Source organism: Felis catus, chromosome B1, assembly GCF_018350175.1.
Source record: "Felis catus isolate Fca126 chromosome B1, F.catus_Fca126_mat1.0, whole genome shotgun sequence".
In the NCBI taxonomy this organism is placed as follows: Eukaryota; Metazoa; Chordata; class Mammalia; order Carnivora; family Felidae; genus Felis; species Felis catus.
Window position 1 is genome coordinate 84578650 of NC_058371.1, and position 11567 is coordinate 84590216.

At 41.7% G+C, this 11567-nt stretch overlaps 1 protein-coding gene across 2 annotated transcripts in view; it reads right to left on the reverse strand.

Annotated features, from left to right (window-relative positions):
* IL15 (interleukin 15) overlaps positions 1-8202 on the reverse strand; it is a 78399-nt gene extending 70197 nt beyond the window's left edge. The window contains exon 1 of one of the 2 annotated variants that reach the window (XM_006930830.4): positions 8070-8202. The gene's annotated coding sequence lies outside the window, so the exon portion shown is untranslated. Of the gene's footprint in view, positions 1-7524; positions 7657-8069 lie in introns of those variants that run through there. The other variant, XM_006930831.4, reaches the window with a different exon arrangement.
* Between the last annotated feature and the right edge of the window lie 3365 nt (positions 8203-11567).

The window sequence follows — 11567 nt, forward strand, 5'->3', positions numbered from 1 at the left end:
GAGACCGGGTGATGTGTAAACACCTGAAGAGTATCAAGGACACAGTGAAGGCCAGAAAGGCATTGATGAACTTCTTCCTGGAGGCTGGACAGAGGCAACTCGTATTACGTAGTGGCAAAATGTTTGGCAACACTGCAACAATATGGAAGAATGAAAACATACCTCATGAGCTTGTGGGCCTACCTAAGGAGATTTCTGAATGTGATAACTGGCTTCATTCAGCTGCCTAGGATTAATTACGGGAAGAGAAAGATGAACTGAAGTGTTCAAGTAGAAGTTAGAGGGAATCATTCAACACAGGACTTGCTAGGTTAGAAAATAAAACTTTTTGGGGCGCCTGGGTGGCTCAGTCGGTTAAGCATCCGACTTCGGCTCAGGTCATGATCTCGCGGTCCGTGTGTTCGAGCCCCGCGTCGGGCTCTGTGTTGACAGCTCAGAGCCTGGAGCCTGTTTCAGATTCTGTGTCTCCCTCTCTCTCTCTCTGACCCTCCCCCGTTGATGCTATCTCTCCCTGTCTCAAAAATAAATAAATATTTAAAAAAAGAAAATTAAAAAAAAAAAAAAAGAAAATTAAACTTTTTGTCATTCTTGCCTCTCCAGACAGCAGTAGATGCTCAAAGAAAGAAGCAGTCTTAGGACAAAGTTCAAAGCCAAGTATTAGTACAATGTACTCTCAGGTTAAAGATCAAATCAAGCATGTGGCTGGAAGATGCCTCATTAAGACCTCACATTAAGGCAGAGCCTCAGAGACTCAGTCAGCGGGACAAAGGACTTCTTCTTTTTTTTTTTAACATTTATTTTTTATTTTTGTGTGAGACACAGAGACAGAGACAGAGCACAAGGTGGGGGAGGAGCAGAGAGAGATGGAGAGACACAGAATCCGAAGCAGGTTCCAGGCTCTGAGCTGTCAGCACAGAGCCTGACGTGGGGCTCAAACCCACGAACCACAAGATCATGACCTGAGCCAAAGTCTGACGCTTAACTGACTGAGACACCCAGATGCTCTCCAAAGGGTTTCTAAAACAGTAAGGGTCTCTCCTGTAGCATTCGGATTTGCAGCCGAAGTAAAGAGGAGCCTGTCATAAAAGTCATAAAACATAAGTTTTCCATAATGGAATGAACCTCAATAAAATTTATAGGAAGGCCTCGAGGTTTATGAGAAAATTGTACTAAAATAACTCACCACCAGGTAAACGAAAAGGAGGACACAGAAGATCCCTAGATCCCGAACTCAAAGCTGGAAGCAGTCTACCCAAGTGCTGACAAGAGCTATTTCTCATGGAAAAGGAAGAATGACTCAAAGGAGGGGTCTTTAACTTTCCAGTCAGCCCAGCTGAGGTGCCAGACACAGGAATGAAGAAATCTTCTGGGATGTTTCATCTCCAGCAAGCTGAATGTAGCCCAGATTGCAGAATCATGACAAATAACAAATTACTATTTGTCAAGCCAGTGGGTTCTGGGTGTTTCTGTTTACTTATTTTGTGGGTTTGTTTGTTTGTTTGTTTAATGCAGGCAGGGCAAATAACAGAAGCATTTTGACTACTGTGTTGTGTTAAGAACAAGCTGGGGGTGGGGGGAGCAAGTACAGCATCAGGGAGACCAACTCTTGCAATAATACCATAAGGCAGGACAATAGTGGCTTGGACCTAGATGGCAGCTGCAAAGGTGACAAGAAGTCAGATGTGGGATATGTTTTGAAAGGACAGTTTGAAGGACTTAGTGGCAGATTAAAATGTGGGGTATGAAAAAAAAAAAAAGAAGAACTCCGAGACTAAGAGATTATCCCTGCAACTCAAAGAATAGAACGGCCATCAAGTGAGATAAGGGAGACCACGGAAGAAGCAGTTTTGGGGTGAAGTCAGGAATTCAACGAGTAGGATACATCTACTCAGGAATGCAGACTAGACTGTTGTCTAGATGAGTCTGGAGTTCAGGGGGAGGTCATGACTGGAGACACGAATCACCACTCTCGGAAGGCACTAACAACCACCAGGCAGGATGCAGTCAGGGAGTGAGTGTACATAGATAGAGAAAGGATCCAGTGACTGAGCAGCGGACTCCTCTGTTGAGAGGATAGGGAATAGGAACCAGCAAGCTACTGCAATGGATGATGGGGAGGCAGAGGACAATGAAGAGAGGAGGACTGTCTGGAAGCAAAAATGAAGAACTCAGGTCCTGCTGAAAGGGAACCCAGCCCTAACCACGGATTTAACATGGGGAGGGGGGGTCTTGGTATCTCTGATGATACAGTTTTATGGAGCAGTAGGAATGACAGGCTGCCTGGTTCAAGAGAGAATGAGAAGAGAGAAATTGGAGACAGAAAGTAGAATTGACTTTCAGAGCTTTCCTATAAAATGGAGACCTAAAAACCAGGTGGCAGCTGGAGAGAAACACGAAGCCAAAGAGAGTTGTTTGTTGTTGCTGTTTATGAGAGAAATTACAGTCATGGGAAAGACCCATTAGAGAGAGACAAAAATTGATGATAGAGAGAAGGAATGAATTACTATAGCTATGTCCTTTAGCAGATAATAGGAATAAGACTGTACATCTGAAGGACTGCCGTGGATTTCTGGCTCATTTCCTTATCTCTAATTATTTTTTCTTCAATAAATCCTACCCCAGACTAATTTTCCCCCAATACTGTTTTTATTATAATACTCCAACATTGGTTTTTTGCTATATTTCCTACCTGTTTTACATTCCTCTGATTACTTCTTAAATTGTTGAATGATCTCTCATTGAAGTCGATACAAACCAATCATGTGACCAACCCTTGGCTGGGCTCACACTATTATGTCTTTATTCAAAATATAACTGTAGAGACACATAACAAGATTAATTTACAGAGACAAAAGCTATTACAGCATATAAGGAGAAATATAAGGAGAAAATAATTCTACCTGGGCAGTAGAAGGGGTTTCAGAAACTGTGGAGATTGGAGGCTTTGAGCAGGAGGCAGGAAGAATGACAAAAAAGTGAGCAGGAATAGCAAGGGTGGTCTAGAGTATAGAGAAGTATGTCTAGAACTGCATGGAAGAGGAGCCCAGACTGGGAAGGCTATCTAAGACCCCAAGCAGGGCTAGAACCTATTCCTGCCCCCCAACACTGCTCTCAGTGGGAAGCCTCTGCAGCTGCCAGTTCTTTACCATTCCCCCCACCCCACCCCACCCCTCGACAAAAACACACACTATTGCTTAAGCACAATGGGCCATGGCAATCCAGAAACCAAGCATAGGGGGCAGGGCGGGCAACAGGTTGAACCAGAGCAAACTGAGATCTTCAAAGGGAAGAACAGGCACCCCTGGGGAACCCCATAGCTGTCCAAGGTCTGTAAGGGTATAGAGAGTTCTAAAGGAACCAATTTCCAGATCCACTATTTACAAAGGGACCCCTTTTTATAAGCAATATGTCTGAAATGTGCTGACAGCAAGCATTTTCTGGCAAGTTCTCCTTTCCCACTTCCCCTTTCATAATTACCCTCCACCCATTTTACCAAAGAAAGGCACATCACTCTCCCATTCAGAATCTTACCATGTGCCTTGCTTCTCCAGGGTGCCAAATAAAGGAGCAATTTGAAAAACTGGTATTAGAGAAACCTGCCTTAATCAAAGCATTGATATCAACACCACCCAGGTCTACATTTATGATACACATCTTATGATACAATATAGTTTTATGCCTCATAATTATCAAAACTCAAATGAATTACTCTGGTTACCTGTGTACTAATAATCTTTACAATAACATAAAGAATAATTTTAACATTATTTTAAAACTTTTAAACATATACTTTTTGTTGTTGATATGTACAAAAGAAAATAAGTGGGGAAAATATACTGTAAAGTTTCTAGCTATAAAATGTTCAGTTAAAGAATAACTGGGGTCAGTGCTAACAGTGCACAAGGAGTATTTCATTTCTCGAGTTTCTATTAGAAGGTACATGAACGAAATGCCCAGTGAGAGTGAAATGATACAAGGGATCATGGCATGTGCCACAGGGCTGCTTTCCTATGTCACTCTGATGAGTAGAGCCTCCCCCCACCAACCTTACAACTGATCATATTTTCTTCTTGTAGGATCATTTTCAGTTTCAATTCCTCTATTTAACAAAATACTGTCGTCACTCTCCTGATCCCCTCTGCAGCCTGTTAGCACTTGGAGAAACCTTAGTATTTGGAAAACAATCAACTATGTATTCTTAGAACATGATCAGCTAACAGGCATTCAGACTTTTTTAATCCATATTTATATGGTCTATATACAAAATATACATGGAGATAAATAGGTAGATAGATAGATAGATAGATAGATAGCAGATCTACGTATATTTTGGTCCTTCCAAAGATGACCTGCAAGACACTACTGGACTCTGGAATAAAACACTGAAAAATATATGTATACATATGCCCTGCCTCCAGACATAAAACATATATGAATAACACTGCTGAATTGAAATGAGATCAAACAGCCCCTTATTTATTTTTCATTCCAACACTGAGTGTAACCTGAAAAAAAAGTGAAGTAATAAATAGTAATTAATATAATTAATAATAGTTAATTAGTAAAACTCACCATTAAATAGCTAGTAGTAAATACATCGCAGTACTAGCTAAAACCACACATGTTCTCTCCTATGGAATTTTTCCATTCAATCCATTCAAATAGGAGAGCAGCAAGCACTTAAGCATTGTTCAACCTCAAAAGCCTCACGTGGTAATCTGCAATCACTGAATAAGTAAATCTAAGAGCTAATACTGAGCTAAGGAAAGAAGCTGGCTTCTTGCCAACTCTCATACCATTGGAGCCTGTGAAAAGGCTTCTTAAATAGTTGACTACACCACCTCGGTTGTGATATAATTGGGAAAGGCTTCTGTTCTGATCTCTCCATGAATCCCACCTTTCTACTTGGATGGATGAATGGTTAGATCGATAGATTCAGACATTGATCAATCCACCTGTACCTATGTCATGCTCTATCAGCAAAAACTGATGCAAATTAAACAAATGTTTTCATTCAGGAACCGTAAGAGAAATTTCTCCAAGGAACCAAACACGAATAAATACTCATGCGAATATTATTTGATCATAAAGCTACTCTTTAAATGTATCATTAATGAAGTCAATCATGCAAGTACTGTATAAGCAGTATTACTTGAAAACCAACCTTCTATCATAAAACTGCATCAAAATGAAGTAGTAGATAGTTGTCACTGACAAATTGTGGGAAATACTTCTATGGAAGTATCATCCTTTATAAACACCAGTGATCTGAAATCTGTCCAGGTTCAAATCCCAGCTCTACCACTTAACTAGCTCTGTGACTTTGGGAAAGTTATTTAATTACCCTATGCTTCCATTTTCTCGGCCATATAACACAGCCCGTACCACCACCTAAGTTTATCATGATGATTTTTAAAAATACATACATACTCGGAACAATGTCCGGTACATACTAAGAACTCAACAAGTATTAGCTATGATTCATATTATTTCCCATAATTCAAGTTGCTGGCCAAAAGACAGCACTCTCTGTATTATCATTAACTAACCTTCAAAAGAATAGTTATCTAATGAACAAACTTAACAGTCAACTCTAAGAGCGAAATGAAAAAAAGGACAGTTTTCTAAGTTTTAAAATGTTTTAAAAACTATTTGGGGTCCAAGAGACATTTGAAAACCTAATTAGAGTTGTGGATATTTTCTTCAGAAAAATCCACTTACATACAACATTTCAGGGCTTCATTCACATCCTTCCTGAAATCTACTCAGAGCCAGCAAACCTGAGATGGAGAACCTCCTAGGGTTTAAAAGCCTTCAATTATCGAACTCTATTTCAATAAACGTTAAACCACAGATTTTCCCCATCCTCCAAAAAAGATTATAAACTTGTATTTCATTGACAAATATTGTGTCTTGCAATATAGCTATTGACATTTATATACAAATCTCATTGATGAAAAGAAAATCATCAAATTGTTCTTCTTAAGTCCTCCAATAATCTGCAGTAAAGTTCCAAACTCCAGGACAACAGCTTCAAACCAGGTTCTAGAGTTGCCACTCCAAATCGGCAGAGAATAGTGAACCAAAGTATGGGAAGGAGCATCTGGCTGGCTCAGTCCACAGAGCATGCGACTCTTGATCTCAAGGATGTGACTGCAAGCCCCACATTGGGTGCAGAGCTTACTTTATATATATATATATATATATATATATATATATAGAGAGAGAGAGAGAGAGAGAGAGAGAGAGAGAGATGATAGATAGATAGATAGATAGATAGATAGATAGACAGACGGGCAGACAGGCAGACAGGCAGACAAACAATTAAAAATCAAAGTATAGGAACACTGCCTACTAGAGATTCAGGACCAGTGACTAACCTAACTCCTCTGGGTCACTCTGTCACAGAGCAGATGATACTGCAGGAAAAGGCCATTCTGAGTATGACTAAAATTTTGAGAGGAGGAAACAGAGGGAGAGATGTAAGAATGTGACCTTAAAACACAATCACAACAAACCTTTAGAACTTTCTGAGATATCTTAACTTGATTATGTAAAATTTTAAATTCTTCATCGCTTTTTAAGTCTAAGAAGGCTATTGCTTTTTCTTCAGTTCCTTCTTTATATATCTTTATATAAACAATGATATATTTATATCTTTTCTATATCTTTATGCTTTTTCCTTTGTGCCTCCTTCCTCTGTCTACCATGCCCACCACACTGCTTTTCAATAAAAGAACAGTAGTTTAAAATTTGATCCATATTGTACCTTGATGCTTTCAGTGGAATAGTCCACCACACAGCCACTGCACTGCTGAAGGCCACGATCACCCGGACCTTATCTGTTCATTCAATCAAGTCAATAAAACCTTTTTATTTTAGGCACACTGACAAGATGAGGAAGCCCATCAGTTACAGGTAGATGGCATGCCCCTTGCCATAACATTAGAAAGTAGTTTTAAAAACATAATGGAAAAGTAGCTAGCGAAAACCACTTTACTTCCAGTTCTGAAACTTCTGACGCATCCTGTTTAAGAATCTGTTATAAGCATCGTTTAAGAATCATCTTGCTTTATGGATACGCTGACGTTATCAAAGTCTTCAACGCACGGAATTACATAGTTCAATTAAAATGAATTGTAAACATTCGCAAAATGCAGTCTCAGTAACACTGGAAAAAAATTAACTGGACTTTCATTTAAATCCATCTTGAATAAGGATTTTACTGCAAGCTTAAGTCTCCTGTATCTCTTCCAAGTTTCTAATACTGCTTTTCCAAGAGATGAGTGGCTTGATCAAGGCTGGAACTAATAACATAGACCCAGGCCTGAGTGCCCATCAGTAACCATTTCTGCAAGTTCCTCTCCCTAGGAGGACAAGTGTCCGTCCTCCTGATCAAAGAAGGGGAGGGTAACTTGATTTTGCAAGCAAAGGGAGAGACCAACCCGCAGGGTCCTAGACACATTTGAGCTGACCCGCAAAGAGTGTGGGAGGGGGCAGGGAAGAAGCGGGGAGCTGCGGTACCTTTCTTAGAACTCTCTGAGCTGGGTTAGGTGCAGAACTCAGCGCTCAGTGCTGCCAGACCGCGTCTTCTCCGAAACGGGCAGCCTGGGGCGGGAGGCAGGCGCACGTCCCTCTCTCTCCGCGGGTCAGCTGCGGAGTTAGCGGAGAGGAGACACCGGCGCCGGGCGCTGCCTCCCGCTGACCCGCTGCCTGCAGCACCGAAAGAGCCAAGCGCACGGAGGAGCCGCGCGGGACCCGCAAGCAGACCAGCAATCTGCGTTCCTCTGGGAGCAGAGGATGGCGAGGAGAGCCCACGGGAGGAATAAAGGGTCAGAAGGGGGAAAACCTCTGCACGTAGTGCAACGCAAAACTGAAGTCGCGGTTAAGTGTTCCCCGTGAGAGGGCGGGGCGGCCCGGTCCGCAGCTGGTGGGGGGAAATGGGTAGGTCCGCCCGGAGCTGGGAGAGGCCCGAGGCGTAGACTTTCGGGGAAAATTCCATCGCCCTTTCAACCACCACCACCTTTCCCCCCCCCCCCCCCCACAGGCGGAGAAGCAGAACTCTGTACCTCCATCGAGTCCCGGCTGTAGGGCTGGGGGGCGGCGAGCGACGCAGCCGGACGGGAACTGCCACCCGGCTCGCTGCCTTGGCGTTGGGCTTCGATTACAAAGAGCGAGTCAGCTGGGGTTCCCCTGGGCGCCCTGAACCCAGGGAGTCCCAACCCTCAGCGAAAAGAAAAGTGAAAGAGAAAAGAGCAAGGAGCAGAGGGCAAGATAAACATCTTCAGAGGAGGCTGGGGGAGGGGCGGGATGGCAGCAGCCCCTGAACGACTGCCCAGGTGTTGCAGCTCCACGCCCCCAGGGCTGGGACGCCCCGCAGGTTTCCGCCACTGCCCAGTCCTGGGGCGCAAAACCTGGAGGGAGAGCTTGGACAAAGGCAGGGAGCGCCTGCCCCCCATTTCGGCCTTTACTTTCTGGGGCACCTGCAGGGAAAGCGAGAAATCTCAGAGACCACCCGCCGCACGCACCCAGCCTAGCTTGGCGCAGGAGGCTTCCCCAGAGAAGCCTGGAGACCTGGGCGCGTGGCGTGCACCCAAGTGGCCCACAGGCGAGGGAAAAAATGTGTAGGAGCGAGTTGGGCGACTGTTCCAGACCAGCCCCTCAACCCGCCCGGCGCAGGCTGTAAGAAGATAGCCTCTGAAGTTTTATTAGAACGGAGTTAAGACACCTGGATGACTAGGGAGTTAGGGTAAACTGGAAGGAATGAGCCAGCCTGTAAATTACTTTTCCAGTCTAGTCTTACACTGCACATGGTCCCATCAAATAGGACCGTGTGAAATGTTATTATAATATTTTACAGTTGAAGGAAGGGACTAGGTTCTCTGAAGCTGAGTGATCTTTATGCTACACAGAGTCATCAGAAAAGACCTCCTGCCCAGTTTTGGAAACACTTTGGAGAAAACCTTGAACACATTTGAATTACCGAAAATCCCTAATAAAAAGTGCTTCCCCAAATTTTCCAGTCATGTCACAGAAAAAAAGGATATGGCTCCTGGAGTTTAATAAACACTTAACCATCTTTCCTTTACAATTGAGTATATGTTTAAAAAAATAGAAATATATTAGAAGTGACTTAAATATTAAATGTGCATAAAATTCCACATAAAAAAAATTTCATTTTTATGAAAAAGTTCATCTGCAGATAGTCACTATCAACAAAATAAGTGATATATAAACATGTAAAGACCATTTTAACACTTCAAAAATTTACCATAGTTGTAAATGATAGTTAAAGAAATCGAGCATTCTTTTCTGTCCGAGACAATGTAGTGTTGAATTTTCTTGTAATAATGCCAAGGATCTCAAATCTACTCAGACTTTTTCATAGCAATTGCTGAAGCTCTAATTTGCAGAATGGGCATTCATTGTGAGAGCAGGCCTGCGTGGGATTGGATTCTGTAACAAAGATGGTGGCCACAAAAGGCGGACACTGTGTATACACGAATATGCAGATTAGGAATGGAGGAGCGGATCTGTGTCCTACCGTCAACTTGGACTGAAGCAGAGCTTCTTGGGCTCCTGCGAAGTGGGCTCCTGTCATACCTCCTTCAGCACACTTACAGATGCTGTGTACTCTGCAGCTGGGAGCTGCAATAGATGTCCAGACAGTATGACATCTCATGGCCACACAGAGCCAGATATCATTGCTGCCAGAGGACACCTCCCATCTCGGAACTTGCTGTGATCCGGCTGCCCGGGAGCACTGGAGAAAGCTGCTCTTAGCTAGGGCTTACTACCCTATGGGCTCCAGCTGCCCACAGGGCTAAGGGGCATCTATGTCCGACAGCATACTTTGACCATGTGACCACCATGAGCTACTAGAGAGGTTTTCACAATGCTTTGGAAAACTGATGGGGATTTTCTTCATAAACCTGAGTTTTAGTGTAATCTGAGTACATAAGAATAATAAAACTGGTCTACAAATATTGACCAAACTAATATATATGAGTTCTAAACCAAGATGGGCTGAATGGGATATAAAGCATTTAGTTACGTTGGGGAGATAAAAAACATAAATAACAATAAAGTGAAATTGAAAATGATTACAGCCATGAGATAGGCTTTGCTGTACTATTTGCCTCCTAAATAGATAGGTCAAATTTGTTTTCTTAATTACAGAAAATAAAACTATTTTGAATTAGTTATAGAAGTGCCTGCAATTCAATGATGTTGGGTTTTCAGCACAGTTTGTTTTTGTTGCACTACACTCAAAGAGAAAAGTCTAATATATGCAACTTGTATTTTCAGTTGCCACAGGCTGTTTGGCAAGATATTGAAAATTCCTCACACCAATGAACAAGTAAATTCCACTGTATAAATTAAAAACAAAGACCAAGACTGATGAAATAATTTGAAACTACCATAATTCATAAAATTATAATGTAGAAAGAAGTTAAAATTAACTAAACCTCATAGAAGTGACCATAATAACCTTTCTTTGAATTTAAATAATTAACAATAAAATCACAGCTCAATACATTTTTATTATCTGATTTTTCTTTCCAAAGGCAATGTTTGCCAATTGGCAGTTGTCTTTTTATTTTTTAATTTATATTTAAATTTTAGTTAATATACAGTGAAAGACTGGTTTCAGGAGTAGAATTCAGTGATACATGACTTACATGCAACACCCAGGGCTCCTCACAAGTGCCCTCTTTAATACCCATCACCCATCTTACCTCCCTCACCCACTTACCTCCATCAACCCTCAGTTTGTTCTTTATCCTTGTTTGTTTGTTTGTTTGTTTAATTTTTGGATTTTCTCCATACTTTGGCTATTGTTGATAATGCTGCTGTAAATATTGGGGTGCACACACCCCTTTGAAACTATATATTTGTATCCTTTGGGTAAATACCAAGTTGTACAACTGCTGAATCATAGGGTAGTTCTATTTTTAATTTTTTGAGGAACCTCCATACTGTTCTCCAGAGTGGCTGCACCAGTTTGCACTCCCATCAGTGGTGTAAGAGGGTCCCCCTTTTCCTGCAACTTCACCAACACCTGTTGTTTCTTGTGTTGTTAAATTTAGCCATTCCAACAAGTGTAAAGTGGTATCTCATTGTGGTTTTGATTTGTAGTTGCCTGATAATTAGTGATACTGAGCATCTTTTCATGTGTCTGTTATGTCTGGATGTCTTCTTTGGCAAAGTGTCTATTAATGTTTTCTGCCCATTTGTTAACTGGGTTATTTGTCTTTAAAATAAATTACTAAAAAAATAAATAAATAAAATAAGTTACTAGTAAGTGTTTCCTATAGCTTTTGAGACTACATGGCAGTAATTACCAGTTAGTTCATCTGATTCAGAGTTCAAAGTCCATGACTGTGACCTTATTTATGATCCTAAGAATGAAACACAGGCTAAGAACTAGTTGACCTTTGGGTCTTTCTTTTTTTTTTTTTTTTCAATATATGATATCTATTGTCTAATTGGTTTCCATACAACACCCAGTGCTCATCCCAAAAGGTGCCCTCCTCAATACCCATCACCCACCCTCCCCTCCCTCC